Source organism: Marmota flaviventris, chromosome 9 (assembly GCF_047511675.1).
Source record: "Marmota flaviventris isolate mMarFla1 chromosome 9, mMarFla1.hap1, whole genome shotgun sequence".
NCBI lineage: Eukaryota > Metazoa > Chordata > Mammalia > Rodentia > Sciuridae > Marmota > Marmota flaviventris.
This window is the reverse complement of record NC_092506.1, coordinates 67,206,828-67,229,245: the sequence shown is the minus strand read 5'-3', so window position 1 is coordinate 67,229,245 and position 22,418 is coordinate 67,206,828. Positions and strand designations below refer to the sequence as shown.

General features: G+C 43.3%; 1 protein-coding gene across 11 annotated transcripts in view; it reads left to right on the top strand.

Annotated features, from left to right (window-relative positions):
* Tenm4 (teneurin transmembrane protein 4) overlaps nt 1–22,418 on the top strand; it is a 753,505-nt gene that overhangs the window by 43,960 nt on the left and 687,127 nt on the right. The gene's annotated exons all lie outside the window — the stretch shown is intronic.

Sequence of the window (22,418 nt, the reverse complement as noted above, 5' to 3'; positions counted from 1 at the left end):
TGTAGAGGGATAAGTCACCCCAAGCTCTGACAGAGCCCTCCGGAACTGAAGTCTGGGACTCAGTGGCCCTGAACTCCCTCCGCGAGGTCAGAATTGATGGTGTGCAAGGGTAGGAAGTGTTTTGTTTTTGCCACATTCCAGTGTCCTGAAACCCCGCGTCCCCTCCCCCTGAGACCCCGGGTCTGAGTGTGGTCGGCGCTGTAAAATAAATCCTCCCTCGCGTAGACCTGTGGGGCCGTTCAGATTTCCTGCCGCTGCCATGATCCTTAACAATGCGATTGCAAAGCCAGTGCTCGGTTGGGAAAAATCCCCAGGTGCCGGCCGGCCGCGCCTTGACCTTGCTGAAGGCGCCTTTACCCGGGCTGCCAGAGGGACTCCGGCCCGGACGCTGGGTCCCGCAAGGAGGAGGAAGCCCAGGAGGTGGCCGGGTTCGCTCCCGGGGCAGGGCGGGAATCGGGTCGCGGTGGGGAGGACAGGCGGGGGGGGGGGATGGGTTCGGCGGCAACCTGTTTCCCACCGCCGCTGATCCCCCCTCTCCAGCTCTGGCGGTGGCCCCACGTGGCCCTTGTCCCCAGCTTCTGGCAGTCTCCCGGGCTTCCGGGGTTGGCCTTGGCCCCTTCGCGTTATCTGCCAGCGTCTGACCGACCTGGCCTGAGCTGAGGTCCGCGCCGGCGGGGCTGACGAGTGGGCGGGGCCTGGGCACGAAACCCGAGCGGAGACCGCCACGTTCCAGCCCTGAGCCCAGCAGGGCTGGGGACCCCGCGGTGCTTCCCTCCCTTCGGCCGCCGGAGCCCCTTCTTCCAGACCCCAGGTGTGCTCCAGGCGTCCTCCCGCTCGGCTTTCCCGCTGAGCTCTCCTTGCCAAACTTACGAAGGGTGTTTTCACAGGTGGTGGCAATGGGAGCAAGTCCTGCATCCCCCCTCCGCGCCCTGTGTGTGTGTGTGTGTGTGTGTGTGTGTGTGTGTGTGTGTTGGGGAGGGGAGGTTTGTGGCGAAACCAGATAGCATGAAAACGGAATTCCCTTATTTCTAGATTCTGTAAGGGAATGGTGAGAATGAGAAAGAATCTGTTCTCTGGTGAGGGTGATGACCGGCAACCCTTCCACCTAGTGGGGTTGGACCAGTCTGAGCTTACTGAACCCCTGCCTGCTCTCAGCAATGCCTTGCCTGCAGTAGTAGGTCCTTGTGAAGGGTTGAGAACCTGAATGTCCCCGGGTTGTTCAGACAGGACTTAGGGCATAGATATTCTTGTGGCTTTAGGGGGCTACTTCCGGGAAGTTTTTATTTCCAGCTGGTGTCCTTAAGTGAGTAGGGGAGGTGTGCATGGTGGCCTGTGAAGTCTCCATCTTCATGGTTAGCAAGGTGTCAGGGATGGATGGAGAGGTTCTATTTTCTAGAGAGAGTTCTCAGGTTCTGCTGCTAATATCCTGTTCTTACCAAAGCTTCTTTTGGGGTGTGGTGGTAGAATAGAATAAGGTAGTAAGCCTATAAACCTCCTATGTGGGGGCAGGGGTAGAGAGGAAGGGTCAGCGTTTGCCCTAGGGTCAGAACTAGTGCTCAGTAGCAACAGGAACTGCGGGAGGACAGTTCTACAGTGAATGGAATGGTGTTTTTGTTTGTTTGTTTGTTTGTTTGTTTGTACCAGGAATTAACTCAAGGGCAGTCTACCACTGAGCCACATCCCCAGTCCTACTTTGTATTTTAGTTAGAGACAGGGTCTCACTGAGTTGCTTAGCACCTTGCTTTTGCTGAGGTGGGCTTTGAACTCGGATTCTCCTGCCTTAACCTCCTGAGCGCTGGAATTACAGGCTTAGGCCACCGTTCCCGGCTGTAATGATCTTGAATGTGGGGTAGTGAGCTCTCTGTCCAGCAGATGTTCCAGTAGTAGGGTGGATGTTGTGGTAGTGAACAGTTTTGGTTTCCAAGGACTCTCCTTCAATAGAATCTGATTGGCTTTCATATATGATTCTATTTGGTATTTTTGGTATAATATATTTGGCCATAAGCAAGTTATTTTTGGAGCCTCAGTTCTCTGCCCTATAAAATGGGACAATATTGTCTAAGTTTTCAACACTGCAAGCATTAATATCCATAAAACCTCTGGTATTCTGTGGGCCCTTTGAAGATGGTCATTCCTTTTCCATCATTGTGCATTTGTTGGGTAAGGTTCAACATGGAAATCAACAGCCCCAAAAGAACCAGCAACATTGCATGCAAAGTCTATTTAAAACTAGCTTCAAATGCTTAAAACAAAAATATCTTCTCTTTTCTTAGAAAAGTCATTTCCAGTTTTGTTAGAATTTGTTTCATTGGGTCCCTTTTTCTGATGAAATTATACCCTTGTGCAGACTGGCATGTTACATAACCCATATTTCCAAATCAAAAGTTACAATTATGGGAAAGAGGGGATTAGGAATTTAAGATAGAGATTATTGGACAACACAAACAAGGAACTCAATTTAGGATGCCAATTCACTTTTTAACTGTGATAGAGGTTGAAAGCAAATGAGATTAGATAAGTTCACAATGGTACAGATCCTCACCTGAGTGCTCAGCTATCTATCCTGTTCTAACAGCTTCTCTGCCTGGGTTCTAATAAGCTTTTGGTTGCTCCAGTCCCACCAAGTTCTCTTATATCCCTAACTCTAACATGTGAAATAAAAGAACAATGAGATTTAAATCACCTCCTTATGGATTTGATTCCAAGAGTCTACCAGGGTAAATCAATGTTGATTTTAGATCTAAAGGGCCAATTTTTACCTACTTTCTTACATGTCCATCAGCCTTACTTATTGTAACAGAAAACTGAATGACTCCATCTTTGCTTTGTGCTCACACACAGCTGTGGGAGCCAAAATGAAAAGTAACATGCCCTAGATCCCAGGGAGCCAAAAGAATAATTCTCCATAAGCATCTTGTCTAAAGAAACAATGTAAATATATATGTGCTTAGTCCTGTATGGTTTATGTGTTTGGTACTTTGTCTCAGCTTTTCCCCTAACTTTCATATTTATTCTGATTGCCTAAATAATATGTGTTCATTACAGCAATTCAGAAAATATAAAGAAAAGCAAAAATAAAATAATTTTCACTACATTTTAGATTATATATTGGGACTTTTATGAATGTAGAGAAATTGAAGTCATAGTTAAAATAGTTTGAATGCTAATTTTGATTTAATGATAAAACATACAAATCTATCCATGTTATAACTTTCCTGGCTGTGGCAGCTTTCTTTCTTTATTTATTTATTGTACTGGGGTTGAACTCAGGGGCGCTTAACTACTGAGCCACATCCCCAGCCCTTTTATGTGTTTTATTTAGAGACAGGGTCTCACTGAGTTGCTTATGACGTTGCTATGGCTGGCTTTGAACTTGCAATCCTCCTGCCTCAGCCTCCAAAACCACTGGGATTACAGGCATGTGCCACCACACCCAGCTATAACAACATTTTTATTGGCTAACTAGAGTCTCCATGTTTTAATGTAACATACTTTATTTAAGCAGTTCAAATTGTTTGGCTTGTTTATTTTTAATTTTTAACAAAACTGTAGCAATTACCCTTATGCTCTGTGCAATGTTAGTATTTTATTAAGTCAAATTCCTAGAGAGTAGGGTCACAGAGTCAAAGGCTTATACCATTCCATGGCTTTTGTCACACATGAAAAGCAGTAGGGTAAACCGTGTTTCCTTCATCTTTTAAACCAGAATCTGATGGTTTACTTTGCAATCCCTTTATAGGCTTGGGAGCTGAGGTAGTAGAGGAAAATATGGGCGACAAGTATGTCTTCAGCATAGGATTTGCATAACTTTGAGCTGTTCTGCTGACCAGATAGGCAAATCCTTTTTCCAAGAACATTTTTCTTCCTTGGCTGTCTTGGAATCATCGCTTTCTGTAGATCTTCAGCCAGCAGTGGAGTTGAAATATGTAAATATGTTCCTCAGCCTTGTAGGTGGGGCTGGCTCCATGATAAATGACAAACAGTTCCTTAGAGAAGTGTGTGTGTCTTCCAACTTTTGCTGAGGGGGTGGATTCCCCTTCCCCACCCTTTTCCCTTTCTTTTGGCTCAGGGGCCTCAGGCTGTCCCTGGAGATCTTACAAAGGAGACAGTCTCCCAGCAAGTTTATCCCCGTGTGCAACACAGCATTGCCCTGGAAAAGTCAACCCACCTGAGTCTCTTCATGTCCCAGGACACAGTAAATAAATCAGTCAACATGTCTACTTGGTGTTTCAAAAGCTTAAGTAGTTGGGTACCCTTCTTGCATTGATCCACTTGAATCAGAGGGTACATTTTTTCAGTCTTCCTCCTTCATATGTTGGATTTCTGTGACCCAGAAAAGATTTGTGCCCTGTGATTAGATGACTTGTCATCTGACAAAGAATTCCATGGAGCTAATGGGGGAAGTCTGGTCCTCTCATTTCCAAGGTGTCCCCATGCTCAGCAAGAGACATCAGGAGTTCCTTTAGATCAGGTAAAGAGGTCACCTCAGGGTTGTTGGATAGCATGTCACCATAGAGGGAGCCTGCTCTGCTGGTTGCCGACTCTAACTTCAGATGAGGTTTAGATGCTGCCTTTGATACTTAAACCACTCCAGTTTCACTAGGGCAGGCAAGGGAATGTTTCTGTCTTTTGTCGTGTTCTGAACATCAAATCAGGCTTTTCTTTCATGTGGAAAGCAGGTGAAAACAGGCCATAAGTGAAGCAGGATCTCAGGAGCAGTGGCCAGCACCCGCATTCCATACTCCCTCCTCCCCTGCTTTGTGTTCTACATTGACTGTGTGAGGTGGGAGTACTGTCCCTACAGCCAATGGGGTTTAATCATTAAAGTCCTTGATAAATTAGGCATTAAGAATTTTTTCTCTGAAAAAGTCCATTTGCTGGATGTGGAATAACTGTTGACTTCTGAAATTTTAGTCTTGAATCCTTTGATAGTCAAGCCAAAGGGTTGCTGCTGGCATATTTATGACTTTGGGTAAACCATGCCAATTCCTAGAGTCAGCCTTCCTCTCTATAAAATTGGGTTGGGTGAGGAGGGTGGATTTGACATTTTATAAATTGGCAATTCTCAAATTTTAACATACATATACCTTGCCGGAGGATCTTGTTAAGAGGCAAATTCTGATTTAGTGGGTCTGTGGGTACCAAAGAATCTGCATTTCTAACTAGCTCCTGGTGATGCCAGGCTTCTGGTCCACTGTCTGTTACACTTGGGTTAACAAAGTTTCAAGCTGCTTGTGGTCCTGAGGTTATTTCCCAAAGTAACAGTAATGACTCTCTGACATCCAGGAGTTGTCCATATTTAAGAATGGCACTATAAAGGCATGTATCCATTTATATTTTTTGGATTTTGAGAATTAGCATCTTCATTTCCATAGTCAGAGCTGGGAGGATATAGGCAGTCCCTTTGTCCAGTAGTTGTGGAGGAGGTGGAAGAATGGGGCTAGAGCAAAAGGAAATCATAAATGAGTGTGAATGCCTTCTGTCAGGCAGCTACTATTGTCCTGTGTTCTAAGATGAGAAACAGGCTCAGTAAGGCAAAGCCATTTGCCCAAAGTCACATGCCTAGGACTAACATCTGATCATAGGGCTCTGATTACCAAACCCTTCTTCTTCCTGGAATGGCAACTTTGTAATTTTGTAGAATGTCATGTAATTAAAACAGAGTGCTTAGCAAAGTGTTTCTCTTTAGAAGAAAAGTGTTTCTCCTTTTTTCTGGGCCTACTTTGGGAGCGGATCAAGACATTTAAAAATTTGCATCATTATCATGCAAGCAATTAAAGTGCTTAAGAGCTTAAAAGCAATTTGTTCAAGTTGGTTAAATACCCACCCTCCCCAATCTTGTTTGTATTATTAATTTACTCATCAAACTGTGACATCAAAAACCATCGTGAAGGTAGATTTCTGTATCTTCTGATTGGTCAAAGCTTTCAGATGAAAGTTTTTTGTTTTGTTTTGTTTTGTTTTTTGATGAGGTCCACAGTGAAAGGATCCAGTTCAGAGTGAGTCAGAGAAACGAACATTTTACTAAATAAAGCCAGCCCTTCTTTGGCCCCTGGATGAGAACTGGTTGTTTAAATGTTTTATTAAGGTGCAATTATTCTGAGAATCAGTCAGTAATGCAGCTCTTTGCAAACATTAATTAGCTGATCTTCATATCACCTCACATAAATGATAAATAGCATTAACCCTCCATTTGAGAGTACAAATGGACACACCGAGGGAGGAAGAGATCAACTCTTGACTTGACATGAGTATAAGAGTTAGGTAGAATTAGAAGACTATACAAATTCTTCACTTAATAAATATTTATTGCAAGGCACTAGATAGTGTAGGGCTGTGCTATGCAATATGGTAGTCAGTCACATTTTAAATAAAATTTGATATAAAATTAATAATTTATTTCCTCAGTTGCGCTAGCCAGACTTCAAGTGCTCAAGAGACACAAGTGCTTGGTGGCTACCATATTGGACATTGCAGTTATAAAACATTTTTATTGTTGCAGAAAGTTCTCATGTGGCAAGATTGGTCTTGATGTTTGGGATAATCAAAACATAACATAAATATTCTTGCTCTTGTAAAATTTCCTAAAACAATGGCTACCACAGGGCAGCCACTAAGTAACCCAAGTTGTGGCAAATACTTTGGGGCAGTGGTTAAAGACCTAGCTTTGGGAGATGAAGGACAAACTCATATTCTAGGCATGTCACAAATGCATTGCATGACTAGAGGTAGATTATTTAAACACTCCGTGTGCTTCGCAGATTTATGCTACTATTTGTCACTTCTCTTATTAGCCAAAATTATTTTTAAGACAATGTTGGATCCTGGAGAGGGTTCTGGGAGACCGGTGCTCTCCTTTGTATCGGGTGGAAATGTAATAATATACCCTTTTAGGAAGGCAATTTGGCAGTAACTGTCAGTAGTCTTAGAAACATTCATTCTCTTTAGTCCAGTATTCCAATTCCAGGAATCTAGCCAAAGAAAATAATCAGAGATGGGCAGAAAAGTTTTAAGAATAAAAGTGTTCATTGCAGTGTTATTTATTATTAGAGGGGGGAAGAAAGATAAGCAATTTGATTGGATAAATATGGTACAGAAAAGTCAGACTGTGGGGTATTATACAAAGATTAAGTATTGTTTTTGAAAATATGATTTGCAACTTGGAAAAATGCTACAATAAAATGTATTTAATTTTGTGATTAAAACAAAAATATTAATGTAAATATTTGTTGAAGCAATACTAAAAAGAAATAGATAAATGTTAAGAGTAGTAACCTGTTAAGTAATAGAATATATTTGATGTTACCTGTAAAGTAATAATCACTCTTTGAAAGATTGTTTGACTTTTTTCTTAAAGTTTTGAACTTTAGTTTGTATTGGCTTTAGCTATTTTTTTTTTTTAATTGAACGATACATCCCATTGGTGTCTGTGCTTCTTTCATTATAAGGTAAAAAAGACTCCTAGCTATTCCTAATTTTTCTTCTAGGAATTACTGGCTTATTCATTCTAGTATTTGTCTTCAAGGTCAGGGGTTCTTCCTAATATCCAATCTTAGTTCCTCTTTGTGGCCATTTAAATTCATTTTCTGCAGGTGTCTGAGATTGATTCTGGTCAAACAGCATAGGGTGTTGAGAAGAACATCAGGTTCAGACCCTGAGACATCACTTCCTGCATTTTGAGTAGTCTTTCTGGGCTTCCATGACCTCATCTATAAATAGGGAAAGCAACAGAATCTATTTCACATCTCATGGCAGTGAGGTTTCAGTGTTAACTTCAGTAGAACATCTTGTGCACACAGGTGAATAAAGATGCGAATGACTTCAGGGATTGGCATGTGATGCCATTTACTCATTTAATGCCCCCGAGTCTCTGGAGATTGGAGGTATCCCCACTTTCCAGAGAATGGTATGGAGGCATCATGTGGTTCTATGATATGGTCCCTGCTCTGATGTCCCTCTAACTCTGGTCTTGAGCTGTCTTTGGTACCTAGTGGAAGCCTCTTGCATCGGAGCCATTGTATTTTGTTTATCTGTTTCCCAGGGATGCACTTCATCAAAATATTGTGTCAACCCCTCAAAGTTTCCCAGCCTTGCTGTTCCTCCTTCTCAAGCAATAAGTAAAACAGATGTCCCTTTTTGTAGAATAAATGATTTAAACAAAAACAGGATGAACTAAAAAGTAGTCCTGAGCTGCTAAGTGACAGTGGCTGTGAAGCTCAGCCTAGAGCCATGTTCCAGGAAGAATCTCCAACACTGGGGTCCTGCTCACTTCCTGCCACTTCGAAAGATCTGCCAAGCCTTTCTCCTTGAAGAGGCTCTGAATTTGGTGTCACCCAGTTATGATATTTTTGTTCTGTGTGAGATCTTGATTGAGCAAGTTGCTTGATATCTCTGTGCCTTAGTTTCCATATCCATACAATGGGGATAATAAGGAGGGACTGGCAGAGTTATTTATAGGATTATCCTGAAAGAAAGTTTTTGACAGTTTGATGAGTTCTTATTATTGCTAAGTTAACATTATTTCCAGAGCCTTAAGGGTAATTTATTGACTGGGGTGGGGGGGGGGGGGAAGTGCATAGCTCAGTGGTAGAGAACTTAACTAGTGTATGCTAGGCTCAGTACTTGATCCTTAGCACTGCAATAAATGAACTAACTAAAAATAAAATAAAAGTAATTTATTGAGGTACAGCTAAGGCATGGGTTCCTTTTTCTCTAACTGCTAATGGTTCTCTCGAGTATTGCACTTAAGTGCTTTCTAGGGCCATGTAAGACAGTAAAAAAATAACCAATATATTTTAGGTTGAATTCTCTGCTTGGATACCTGGTAGCTGTTTGCATTCAAGCAAGTTTCTTAGTTTCTCTAAGCTTCCACCTTTTATTATTATTATCATTTTTTTCCCAGTTACAAAATGGAAAGAGCAGAAGTTTCTATGTCAGGGAGATTTGTGAAGCAACTTGCATAGTGCCTATTGGTTAGTGTCCCTTGTATGAATGATGGCTCTTAGTATTGCCATTTTTCCTGTTATCTCATCTTCTCAGCACCTGGTCCTCTGGCTCTTGCCTACAGAGCCTGTCAGTGCAGTTCTGTAGTGGTCATAGGTGGGGGCAAGGGGAGGGCAAGGCTGGGAGGGTCTGGAGGGTCCTCTTCCAGGGTTTTGCAGGCCTGCCTCCAAGTGGACTCTGGCATCCCTGCCTGCTGAGAATGAGGTGCATGTAGAAGTGGGAAAACAAAGGGCTCTAGACTGAGGCCAGCAGATCCTGGCTTCAGAATTAGCTGTTTCTTTGTCACCATGTACCAGCTTGATTATCTAAAAATGAGAATAATAGTGCAGCAATATATGCCTGTAATTCCAGCCACTTTCGGAGGCCAAGGCAGGAGGATCACAAATTTGAGGCCAGCGTTGGCAATTTAATGAGAACCTGTCTTTAAATAAAAAATTAAAAACATCTGGGGGTGTAGCTCAGTGGTGGAGTACCTCAAGGTTCAATCCCTAGTACCTAAATAAATAAGAGGATAATGAATCTCTACCTACTTTTTTGAGCTGCTGTTGTTGTGTGCTAGGTTTAAAGTTTGAGTACAGTGCCAGGCCAGACTCCCAGCCCTGGCTGTGCATTGAATCACCTGGGGAGCTCTAACCAAAGACCAACCCTGGCCCTGCCCCCAGTGCTCTACCACTGTCTTGCAGGGAGGAGTCTGAGGCATCAGAACTGGATAAAGCTATCCAGGTGATTCTAAGGTGCAGCGAGAGTGGAGAAAATGTGCATAGATAGTGTGGATCCTTATTAAAGCTTAGTTCCTTCCCTTTTGCAAAGAAGCATAAAGGGATCCCATGTTGAGCAATTTATGGATGCGGTGAGTGACCTGATTTGTTTGATCCATGGGACTATGGATATGGTAATCAAGGCTTCATTCCTGTCCCCTGCCCCCTTTCTGGCAAACTGGGGCATCTCAGTCAGAAGAGCAGTGCTTTCTCTCCCCTACCCTCTGCTCACTCCAACACAGCTGCAAGTGCTGGAAAGGCCTGGCCCTTGCCTGGAGCTATAGGGGCAGTCCTTTGGCCTACTTTTGCTCCTTTCCTGTTCACTGCTGGGCTGTGCCCTGTTAACCATTTCCACACAGCCAGTGAGGTCTCAGGATTCCCCAGGTAGAAGAGAGAATGCCTGCTTCTGACAGCATCCATCAAATGCTATCACAAGGTCAGTGCCAGAGACTTGACATTGCCCAAGGGCCTGGAGGCTTTACACCAGGTTTATTTACATGTTTTAGGTAATGAATATTTGGTTGAAAAGTCTTTCTATTCAGTTGGAAACTTTTTCTTGAGATTATCTCAAGAATAACTGGGAAACTGAGTTGTAGTATGCGGGCTTTTAAAACCCTAGTGGTGGCATACACCCTGCTACTTGGGAGGCTGAGGCATGGGTATCGTTTAAGCTCAGGAGTTCTAGGCCAGCGTGGGAAACATAGTAACACCCTGTCCCAAAAAAGGAAAAAAAGTAAAACAGAAAAATATCTTAGTGCACACAGACACCTGGGGACTTATTAAAATGCTGGTTCAGGTGAAGTGGGTGGGAGGGTGGCCCTGAGAGTCTGCATTTCTAATAACAGAAGATGCTGCTGCTGATGATCCCAGGCCTCCTTTGGCTTAGAAGGATTCTGAAACTTTGTCTTCCTTCCTGCTTTTGCTTTCTCCTGCTCATCTCCCCAAGTCCAGGAGTACCAGATGTGAACTGTCATACAATGAATGAAGTCTGTCAGTTGTATGCATCTGGCTGTCAGTATTGTGGCCTCAGTGGCAGCAGCTGTAGTGTGACAGTAGACATAGTAAATAGTGGCCATTACCATCAAATCATGGAACAATTCTAGCTCTGTGTTTTAGGCTGTGCTCACCAAGCTTCTTTTGATTCCTTAAATGAATGAAGCCTCATGATGTATCTTGTAGTAGGTTGTCATTTTTTGTTTGTTTTTTTTTTCCTTCAGAGAAGTATTAGTCTGAAAATTTTAAAATATTTATCATGTGTTTATTTGGTATCATTTTTCTGATTATAACAATAATGCATGTAAAACAATAGAAAACTTGGAAAATCTAAGGTATCCCAGGAAATAAGTGAGAAAACCTCCAAATCCTGCCATGTGGAGATAGTTCCTTTCAAAATTTTGTTTTTCAGTATTGCTTCTGTATAGAATCCTCATCCTCCTCTTTGCCTGTTCCCTCCCACCACCATCTAAAGCAAATTGTGCACGGTGGTTTGTAACTTTAACATATGATGACCATTTCCCCAGGCCATTAAGTTTCTCTCTGACATGACATTCAGTAGCTATGTAGTATTCCATCATAAGGATATACCATTTTTTTAACCAATTTCCAGCTCTTGTTTCCAATTTTCCACTGCTGTAGATATTGCTGAGATCCACATTTTCAGGTGTTTGTCTATTTATTTCCTTCAACCCTCTTTCTTTATTTGAAATTTCTGGGTCAAAGATTATGCAATTTTTTAGAACTTTGGCTATGTGTCGTCCCCCAGGGTCTGCAGAAGGGTGCAGCCTAGATTTGCTTCCCTCCAGTCTGGTGGAGGTTTGATCAGGGAGGTTCCCATCATTCTTATTTTGTGTGGGGAGTTTTAGAGACCGTCCCTCACCAGGGGTACCAGGGAGTGCCTGGAGAAGTCTGCTCTTGGTTGCGTGTTGAGCTGCATTGCACTGGGTGAGGTGCCAGGAGGTCAGCAGAGTCCATTTAGACCACAGCTGGCTTCCTGGATCTCGGAAGGAGAACTTCTAAAGGAAAGAGGAAAAGGGAGAAGAAGAGTACTAATGCAGTGTCTCCCAACCTTCAGACTCCTGTGACTACCTGGCTCCGTGACAACTCTGCTTCAGTCCTGTCACAGACGTCTCAAACCCACCATGCCAAAACTCATCTTCACTGTTCTGCTTGTGGTCTCAGCTCATCTCAATTAATGGTAACTGCATCCTTCTTTTTCATAGGCCCCAAGACTTGGGGTCATCTTTGATGCCTATTTTCTTTTCTCTTCTTTGTACCAGATCCAGCAGGAAACCCTTCTGTGTTCATCTTCAAAGTGAAGCTAACCACTCCTCATCGTCCTCACTACCATCATTCTGGTCTAAGCCTCCATCCATATTCTCTCACCCAGATGCTAGCAGCAGCTTATTTCACTGGGCTCCCTGCCTCTGCCCTTGCCTCCTTGAAGTTTTTTTGTCAACCTAGTAGCTAGAGTGATACAGTTAAAACTTAACTCTGAGGCCAGGAGTGGTGGCACATGCCTGTAATCCCAGCAAGGCAGGAAGCTGAGGCAGTAGGATCACCAGTTCAAAACCAGCGTAAGCAACTTAGTGAGGCCCTAAGCAACCCAGCAAGACCCTGTCTCTAAATAAAATACAAAAAAGGGCTGTGGATGTGGCTCAGTGGTTAAGTGCCCCTGGTTTAATTCCTAGTACCAAAAGAAAACAACAACCCCCAAACTTAACTCTGATCATATCACTCCTCTGCTCAGACTCAGTAAAGGGTCCTCATTTGCCTCAGGGTAAAAGGCCAAGTCCTCACATGACCCCCAGAGACCTCCCTGAGAGTCTTGCCCCAGCTCCAGGTCTCCCCACTGAATCTCAGACCTCATCTCCTGCCCTTGGCCCTCGGCTTTCTGTGCTTTGTAGGAACATGGCAGGCCTACCCCTGCCTCAAAGCTGTGCCCTCTACCTAGAGTGCTGTTCCCTTGCTCACCCACAAGGGTAGCTGCCCACCTCCTACTATCTGCTTCAATGTCACCTTGTCAACAAGCCCCGCCCCTGTCACTTCTACTGCAGTCAGAACCCTCCTCCTGGCCCCAGCATTCCAAATCTCCGTCACCCTGCTATATATTTTCTTCTCTCCATAGTGTTAAGTACTATGTTTTATTATTTTTAATGAGATCACTCTGACTGCTGTGTTAAGAATAATCTGAAAGAAGGGGGTGGGTCAAGGGCAGAACATGCTATATAATTTACTTATTTGTTATGTGTATTGACTGGAAATAAAATAAAGGCTGCCCAGATGGGCACAAGCAGAGACTATTTGTTCAGGGCTTGTTCTAACAAGGGAGTCAGCCACCAGCTCTTGCCTTTGTCAGAGACTCAAAGGCAGGCAGGGGAGTGGGCCAACCTCAGAATGAATGGAAGGAAAGGCTTCAGGTCTGCTCAGATGGCAGGTCGCTGCCCAGGGAAGCTGGAGGCCAACTACAAGCAAGCATCGTGTGTGACTTGTTTGGGAAGTGAACAATACCTGGCTGTCTCTAGGTGGAAGTGGGGGCCAGAATTAGAAAGCTGGCAGGTTATTGACCAAGTCCTGGCCACTTTTGGCTGGGTCACTTTAGAGGCTGTGGGTTAACTGTCTGTTCCATATACGGTCTGGCCATTGTCTATTTGTATATTCAGCCTCTCATGATTATTCTTAATCTCCACCAGGGTAGAGATCTTTGTGTTGTATGCACTAGGAAATCCCAGTACCTAGAAGAGTCTGGCAATAGGAAGCTCTCAGAGTTTGAATTATGCAAGGCATTTGGCCCATATTATCTCATTTAATCCTTACAAGATGAGTAAGATTTCATTACTCCTGTTTTCTAAAAAGGTAAAGGGGAAGGTCAGGGCACTGGGTTCCACCTGACCATGTTCCTCTCCTGGAGGTGTTTATAGTAGTAGTTCATGGGAAATGGACAGGGTGGGGAACTTGTCCATTCTGTCTGACAGCAGGAGCAAGATACGTACCATCTTCAGAGAACACTGAATTTTCGGCCAACACTGTGAACAGAAGAAGACTTGTAGTCTTTCCTGACACCTGAATTCATTTAGGTTCTCAGAGGGAGCCATTTCTTTCGTATACTCTTCCTGAAGGTGGGGAATAGTGTGGGGAAATTCACTCTGGCCCCCCAGTTTGGGTGATGGTCTTGCACCATTTGAGTAGGTTTCAAAGGTCCCCCATTCAGGCACTTGTGCGTGTGCGCATATGCGTGCCTATAATTTACAGCACATTCTTGGAACTTTTCAAGTAAAAGCATTGCCATGGCAACTCTCATGGTTGTCATTTCTTGATCTGCTGTTGTCACCCGTCTCAGTTTTCCAAACCCTTAATAATCAGGGATTTAAATTTATTTATTCAGAAGTGGAGCCCAGAAACAGGCAGGCAGAGGCCAAAGAGGGGTGCAATGTGGAAAAGGTAAGCAGGTGTCACAGAGCTCATACCAGGAGCTGGAAGCCAGGTCCATGTGAGCAGACCCTGCCAGTTGAGCCCCGTCTATTGCTGGGCCCATTCTGTGTGCTAAGCTCAGCATCTCTGCGGGCAGTACCTGTTACATTCTATCATTGACTATATGGATGGTGGAGACAGGACTGAAATATGGATCAGTCTGGCTCCAATTCTGTGTTCTTGTTGTTGTCATTCCAAGAAACTAACTTCGGGGTTAGTCTCTTGGGCTAACTAGGATTGCTCCCCCAAGGGAGCATCTTTGATGCTCCAGAGGCTGAGGTGGGCAGAGGCTGGATGGAGGACTGGCTTCAGTTAAACACCAAGGATAACATTCCTGCAAGTATTGACCTGCCTGTGGAGGAAGTAAGCCCCCATCACTGGAGGAGGGCAAGCAGGGGCTATCCAGGCTCCGAAGGAGACGCTTCCTACATGAGGTGGGAAACTGGACTCAATGTCTTCATTCATGAGCCAGTGACATAGTGGTCTTCCTTTGGTGGGACTCCTCCTCAGGATCCTGGGCACTATTATTAAGTACACTGATGAATTAAGCAACAAGAGCTAGCTGCATGAGCTTAACGCTTGGACTAGGTGCAGAAGAGCAGCAAGTCCTCTCAGACATTTTAGGAGCCAGGGAAGAGGATCTCAAGACTCTATGAGTGTCAGAGTCGGACTAATCTCAGTTTAAATCTGACCAAGACACCTCTGGCCCAGGCTGTCTCATCTTTGGCACCAGTGACCAGGTAATTCTTTGTTGTAGCAAGCTGTCTTATGCATTGTAGGTTTAGCAACACCCCTGGATCACTAAATTGCAGTGCCTCCTCCGCCAGTTATGACAACCAAAAATATTGTCAGACATTGTCAAAAGTCCCCTGGGAGCAGAGTACAAAGTTGTCCTGGGTTGAGAACCACTGGGCCAGCTTGTGTGATCTTTGGCACAAGTCGACTCTTGGATTTAGTTCTACCCTCTTTACTGTGAAGTAACAATAGCTGCTCTAAGAATGCAAGGAGATAACACTAGTCAAGTTTCTAGCTCAGAGCCTGGCACAAGTAGGCATGCTTGAGGAAGGAAGATCTGAGTTCTGAGTCTCTCAGCTCCTGGAAGCAGTAGATTTTGTTGTGGCCTCACACTTAATTCTCCATGTGCCTACTGCTCCAGGTATGTGCACGGATGCTCTCTCTTTTTTTTCTGGAGTAGCCAGGAATAGGCCCTCTTTCCCCTTCTTGTTAAGTATGAATTGGAAATTTGTTTCCATGAAGCTCTCTTGCAAAAAAAAAAAAAGCCCTGAGTAAGCGTTCAGATCTAACTTGGACGAGACAGGAGCTACAAATGCAGCTGAATATTTCATGAAGACCCTTTCAAACAACATGCTCTGCTCTTGCGGACAGTGTGGGGAAGAGAGCATGGCTTAGAAGTCACACCATCTTAGCTTGAGCCCTTACTCTTGATGGAATTTTGAGGGGGAAGTCTCTTCACTTCCCTAAGCCTCAGTTTCCTCATCTGTAAAATGTGGAGGTTTGCAATTGCTTTGGGGTTTGTTGTGAGAGTTAAGGAAGCAATACAGGTAAGGGACTTGTATAGGTAAGGGAGCTGGCAGGGTGCTGGGCACTGAGGTGCTTGGTAAATAGCTCTCTAGTTGGAATCTTTCTACTCTCTTCCCAGAATGTGTGCTTTTAAGGACAGATTGTGATTGACTCAGGCAATGGCATTGGACTCCTTGAGGGATTGGATTTAGGGCATTTTGCTAATCTTCTTTGAACTTAAACTTTGGGATTGGGTTCAGAATCCTTGGAAGGTTTACCAGTTGGTCCCTTTCAGAAGACAGGATATAGAGAATTTCCCTCTGCTTCAAATGACCCAACTAAGCATATTTTCAATTTAAAAATAAGCCAGCCTATCAGAAGGCTGTTTTAAAATCAGCGGTGACAAGCAAAAGCCTGCCTTGCCTTTTGCACAAAGATACGTAATTAAAAAGAGCCAAAACGGAAGCCTGGTGAGGCTCCCCTACTTCAGACCCTGCCCCAGGCCCAGCTCCAGCCTCTGCCAGACCCTCACTCCTCCTGTTCCTGCCGGGGAGCCAAGGTTGTTGTAATGAAAACAAGAGATATGTGGTGTTTTGTAACTATTTTTATACCTACATCAGACTTGATGTTAGTGCTTCTGAATTATTTAACATTTTTCTTTCTCAGCTGGCCTCTCCAGCAAGTTTCTCTCTGGGGGCGGAGGGAACTGTTTTATAGGAAACCATGGAGGCAGATAAACATTGACTGCAGGGTTTCTGCTCTTCCATGGGGGAATGCCATTCCTAGGTGTCCTCTTACAAACCAGGGGTCTCATGTGAAAGGGAGGTGGCAGGTACCTCAGCTCCATTTTTACAGAGAGATTGAATAACGTGCCTGTGCCCAGCCCAGCAGGCAGATGGGTCTTTCTGACTGGCGCAGCTTCCCCCAGGCCGGGCTGCCTGCCATGCTCTCCCTCGTGCACATGTGTGTGCTTTCGTAGGCTCACGTCAACTGCTAGCTTATGGGTTTCCAGATCAAATCACCCCCAAACAGTGTGGTGGTGAGTGGAGATGAGAAAATGGGCCTCAGAAGGCTAAGGAATGGGAAGCAGGGCAGAGGGGTCTCTTTGTGACTGTATATTGAAGTCACAGGAAGAGTAGTAGCTTCAGCAGGGGGTCCGTCCAGTGCACTTTGTGGCTCCCCAAGGCATTTTAGTGCAAAGTCTGTCAGTACCACGTGTGTGGAGTGAGGTGGGGCCCCTACCTCCTGGTCCAGCTCCCTCTTTCCAGTGGTATCTGCACCTTGGGCCTCTTTGAAGGGGTGATGATTGGCAGCTCCAAACCACCCCTAACAATGGGAGGCAATGAATTGGACTCTTATCTTCTGCCTCTCATAATTAAAGTCCATCATAGACTTTTAATGGGCATTTTGAAATAGACATCCGGCTTGAAAGGAATCCTGCTGTTGATTGAGATGGTCTCCCTGCCACTGTCTGCCTGATATGTTTTTATTTCAGAGTCAGAGAAGATTACATATTTCCTTATTCTGTTCCTTGGGCTCCTGTCTAATTATCAGTGACCCCCAGATGACTTCTCATTCTACTATATGTGGAAACCCAGTTAGAATTATTATATGAACTCTCAATGGGAGATGGGCCTCTGAAAATTAGCTAGGGACACTTACTTCTAAAGTGCCCATCGTTTTAGTTTTAATAAAATTCCATGGGATAAAGCAGTTGTTAGCAACATTAATAACAGTTGTAGTTTCATAGGAATGCACTTTATATCAAGCGATTTCAAATTCAGTTAAATGAAGTAATATTTGACCCGGGCAAATTCCTTGATATTAAATTTTAGATAGCTATATGAAATACTGAGTTCTTCATATGCATGTGTGTATTAAGAAGGGTCCTACATTTTCTTTTTTCTGGATGATTTTATTTATGAAAATGTGCAGACTAGATAGTGGAATGGTATTCCAAGACATTTTCTTATTTGAAATAATTTGATTTAAAGTTTTATGAGTATTAAAAAAAATTTTTTTTGACCAGTGTGTTTTCAAACATCTCCACTTGTGATTCTTCAGAGAGGAGAGAAGAGAAATTCACATTTTAAAAAATGTGCCATGTGCCACACGACTTTGTGCGGGCCTCGGCTCATCTGATGCACCATAGAAGCACGGTGCTCATTGACAACAGTGCTGAGGCCCCCGAAGGTTAAATAATCTGCACTGCTGATGGAATTGGCTTTGAACCTGGGTTTATCTGACAGGAGCACATGCTCTTACCTCACCTCATCGTGACTGCAATGACTGGTTTTCAAGCATCTTTTCCCATTGCATGTGAATATGTGGGTGTGTGGAAGGGAGCTTCCCCCGCACCACCACTGGGGAGAAGAACCTCCTGAAAAACTGCTTGTGTCCAGATAAGTTTTGAGAAATGCCAAATTAGATGGGTTAAAGGTGTTCTTGCACTGCAGGAAACCTCAGAGCCTTTCCTCTGCTGGTGTGAATCTCCAGTAGAGATAAATAACACATGAGAGTTCCCCAAACTTCCCAACTGAGAGTGGAAAGTCAAAATTGCCCAACATCTCACAAGAGCAGGGCTCCTTCAGAAACTCTGAGAAACAACTCCGTGGATACCTGAAGGCACAGGGTCATTGTTCAGATCTTGGTGCTCTGGTTGAAGCAGGAGCTTTGAGAGTCCTACAGGGCTTTGACAGCTAGCCCTCTTGGAATGCCATAAGCCTGCTTCTCCCTCTGACATCTTAGTCTCTCACATACTTGGAATTGCTTTTTGTTCTAACCCTTCCCAACCTATTTTATAAGGACCATCAAAGAATTGAAATATAAAGAGTAAGGCTTTAATGTTTTCTTCATATATTATGGGAGAGGAAAAAAAAAACCTTTACCATGTATTGGGAAGGATTTGCATTGTTGAAAGAGCAAAAAGACAAAGATAAGCTTTTAACATATATGAAACAAAGAGAACATAACGGATTAGAATCAAAATATTTAAATCTGTCTTATTCCATTAAGAGAACTTTAAATAATTGTTTCTCTCCCATTCTCTTTCCCCCTGATTTTTCTTCCATACATAAAGACAAAGCATATAAGGTCTCATACTCAAAACCTCTATATGTTGAATCTGGAGGGAATTGAGGAATAATTTGTCTTTTAATATAGTTGCAGAAACTGAAGGCTCAGAGACAGGAAGGGCCTTGCCCCATCCCTCAAAGCTGGTTTTGGGACACCAGGCCTAGGCATGGAGAGAGGGCTGATGTCTACACGTTTGAACCCTCCTAATCTCTTTACCTCCTCACACCAGGGGTGGGTACTATTCTTACTTACAGCTGAGGAAGTGAGGCTGGAAAGTGTTGAGTAACATGTCCCATGGCTGGGAATTGCCATGTCTTGGGAATTGAACCCACTATGAAGTTCATATCACAGTGTTAAGTCCGCAATGTGAATTTCTTGAAGGCTGATATAATTTTACCATCTCACCCACTACTTGTCCCTGACTCATAAGAAAAACCTTGGGATTGTCCTGGTTGCCTTCACAGGAGCCAGGAGGGAACACACCTGTCCCTGGCTGTGGTTGCAGTGGCTGTCAATCTAAACCTGAAGGAGGAGCAGACCTCATACCTGTGGGCGGGAGCAATTCAGCTTCCTTGTTCCCAGATGCTCAGTGGATTATAAGCAGTGGGATGAATCACAGAGCAGACAAAGGCCACTGACTCAGCACATAGAGGGAGGGGAGGTACCCTTAGTTCTTAACCCCACATTGCAATGGTCTGCAGGAGTGCTTTCAAATTCCTTCCTGTGTGTTTTTAAAAGCAAAGTAGATTTTTTTTTTTCTCTCTCTCTTTGACCACCATTGCTAAACACAGGTTGTATTGGGGAACTTAGTCATTCATTTACATAGCCTTTCAACTGTATTTGTCAAGAGGGCCTGATTTCCCGGGGGCCTTTAGAGAGGGAGAGGCTTCTAAAGGGCCCTGAGAATTTAGGAGATCTCCAAGTGAGGCAATGTAGAAGGAATGAAAAAAGATGTGAAGGCTCTGGGAAAGCATGGCTGTGGGAGATGTGGGTAAGATGAGGTGACCCCAGGAAGGAGGCAGGCAAGAAAGTGAAGGAGATTGCAGGAGACATGCATCCTGTTCTCCAAAGGGTAATGTAATTCTGTGGTCATGGAACACAAACCCCATGGTTCAAAGTCAAGGTTTAGAGTCAAAATGCAAAGTGGACACTTCTTCTATTTAGATATTGCTCTCCCTGTGATATTGCAGTGTTTACTACCACTTTTGTGGTTGGAGTTTTCTGCAGATCTTTGAGCTCAGGCAATACACCTTGGCCTTGAAAGGGTAAGAGAGAGCAGCCCCACCTGAGCCTCCCCTAGCTCAGAGCAAGAAACAGAAGTCTGGAGAGGCTGACTGGCCGGCTCAGAGCTGCTCAGATTTCCTTTACAGTGTATGGCCTTGCCCCTTAGTGCTAGAACTCAGTCTCTAGAGTAACACAGACTCTAGACATTATTCCAATGCTTATGTAAGAGTCAACAGCTTGAAATATACCTGCCTTTAAAGAGCAAAAAAAAAAAATAAAGTTCTTGTAAGCAATTTCAGCCTAGCATGGATGTGCTAAGCACTGGCCTTCTTATGTCAGTCCTTAGATTCGAGGCCCTCAGTTAACTACTTTTCAGATATCCATTTTGCTTTTAATGTTATACAGTATTGATATATTGATCAGGACCTCAGCCACAGTGTATCTTGGCTAAAGTGTCCCATGTTTCTAACAAACAGGGAATGACTGGTGAGCAGCAAGAAAGTGTCAGCGTTACATTTATCTGCAGTGTCTTTTTCTGCCTTGTCTGGTTATATACCAATGTCCTGACTATGCCTGAGACGGAGATGCAAACTCTGCACAAAAGCAGTGTTGGAAGCAGCATATTCTGCAGGGTTTAGAGCAGCAGCCTGGGCCTGCCACGGGCAAATTACCTGACCCCATCCTGCCTCGGTTGCCCCAGCTGTAAACCTGGATCTTAACACGATCCTCATTTGGTTATTATGAGGGTGAGATGATATGATGAACATCCAATTCTATGTAGAAGGGTAACAGTTTAATAAACGGTAATTAATTAATATTATTTCTATCAAATTTTCATGTCATAAAGAGGGTTTTTGTTGTTGTTGTTTTAAATAAGCAATTGAAAGGATGCTCCTCATCATTAGTCATTAGAGAAATGAAAATTAAAGCCACAGTGAGATACCACTTCAAACCCACTCAAATATCTGAAATTAAAAAGACTGATTATACCAAGTATTGGTGATGATGTTGAGCATTCTGAATGTGAAATAATGCTAGCACTCTTAAGAACAGTTTGGTAGCTTTTTTTTTTTTTAGTACTCAGGGGCACTTGACCACTGAGCCACATCCCCAGCCCTATTAATATTTTATTGACAAGGTCTCAATGAATTGCTTAGCACCTTGCTTTTGCTGAGGCTGCTGGATTCCTATGTATTTACCAATAAATGAAAATGTATTTTTATACAAAGACCTGTGCAGAAATGTTCCTAACAGCTTTATTTGCAATAGCTAAAAATAGTAAGTGATGTAAAATGTCCTTTAACAGATAAATAGGTTAACAAATTATGGTATGCCCACACAATAGAATATTACTCAGCAATTAAATGGTATAAATTCTAACCCAAATCTCAAAACACTTATGATTAGTGGAAAATCCAGATTAAAAGAATATATATTATATGAATTCATTTATTTAAACTTCTAGCAGGGCATGGTGGCACATACCTTTAATCCCAGTGACTTGGGAGGCCGAAGCAGAGGGTTTGCAAGCTCAAAGCTAGCCTCACCAACTTAGTGAGGCCCTAAGCAACTGAGTGAGACCCTGTCTCAAAATAAAAAATAAAAATGTCTAGGGATGTGGCTCAGTGGTAAAGCACCCCTGGGTTAATCCCTAGCACTTAAAAAACAAACAACAACAACAAAACCTTTAAACTTTTATTAAATGCAGGAATCCTTTAAGATAGCAAATCAGAGCTTGTTTGGAAAGGAGGGGGAATATATATATATATATATATATATATATATATATATATATATATATATATATTCACTCTTTTATTGTAATAATGATTTCATGGTTGTATACTTATATCAAAACTGGTGCACATCTATAATCCCAGCAGCTCAGGAGTCCGAGGCAGGAGGATCGCAAGTTCAAAGATAGCCTCAGCAACTTAGTGAGGCCCCAAGCAACTTAGTGAGACCCTGTCTCTAAATTAAAAAAAAAAAAAAAAAAAAAAAAATATATATATATATATATATATATATATATATATATGGCTGTGGATGTGGCTCAGTGGTTAAGTGTGCCTGGGTTCAATCACACACACACACACACACACACACACACACACAAAACAAAAACAAAAAAAACCCCACAAAACAAAAAAAAAGTTGGATAATTTAGGCATGAGCAGTTTATTGCATATCAAGTATAGCTTCATGAAGAGAGTTTATTTTTAAAGTTGATATTCACTATGAAGAAGGTCAAATAGTTCACTCATAAATGGAGGTTTGCTTAGGAGATGATAGATTAGCCCCAGATTCTGCCACAATGAACAATGACCCCCAACTGGGCCACTGACTGGCATCTTGGGCAAGCTACTTAAG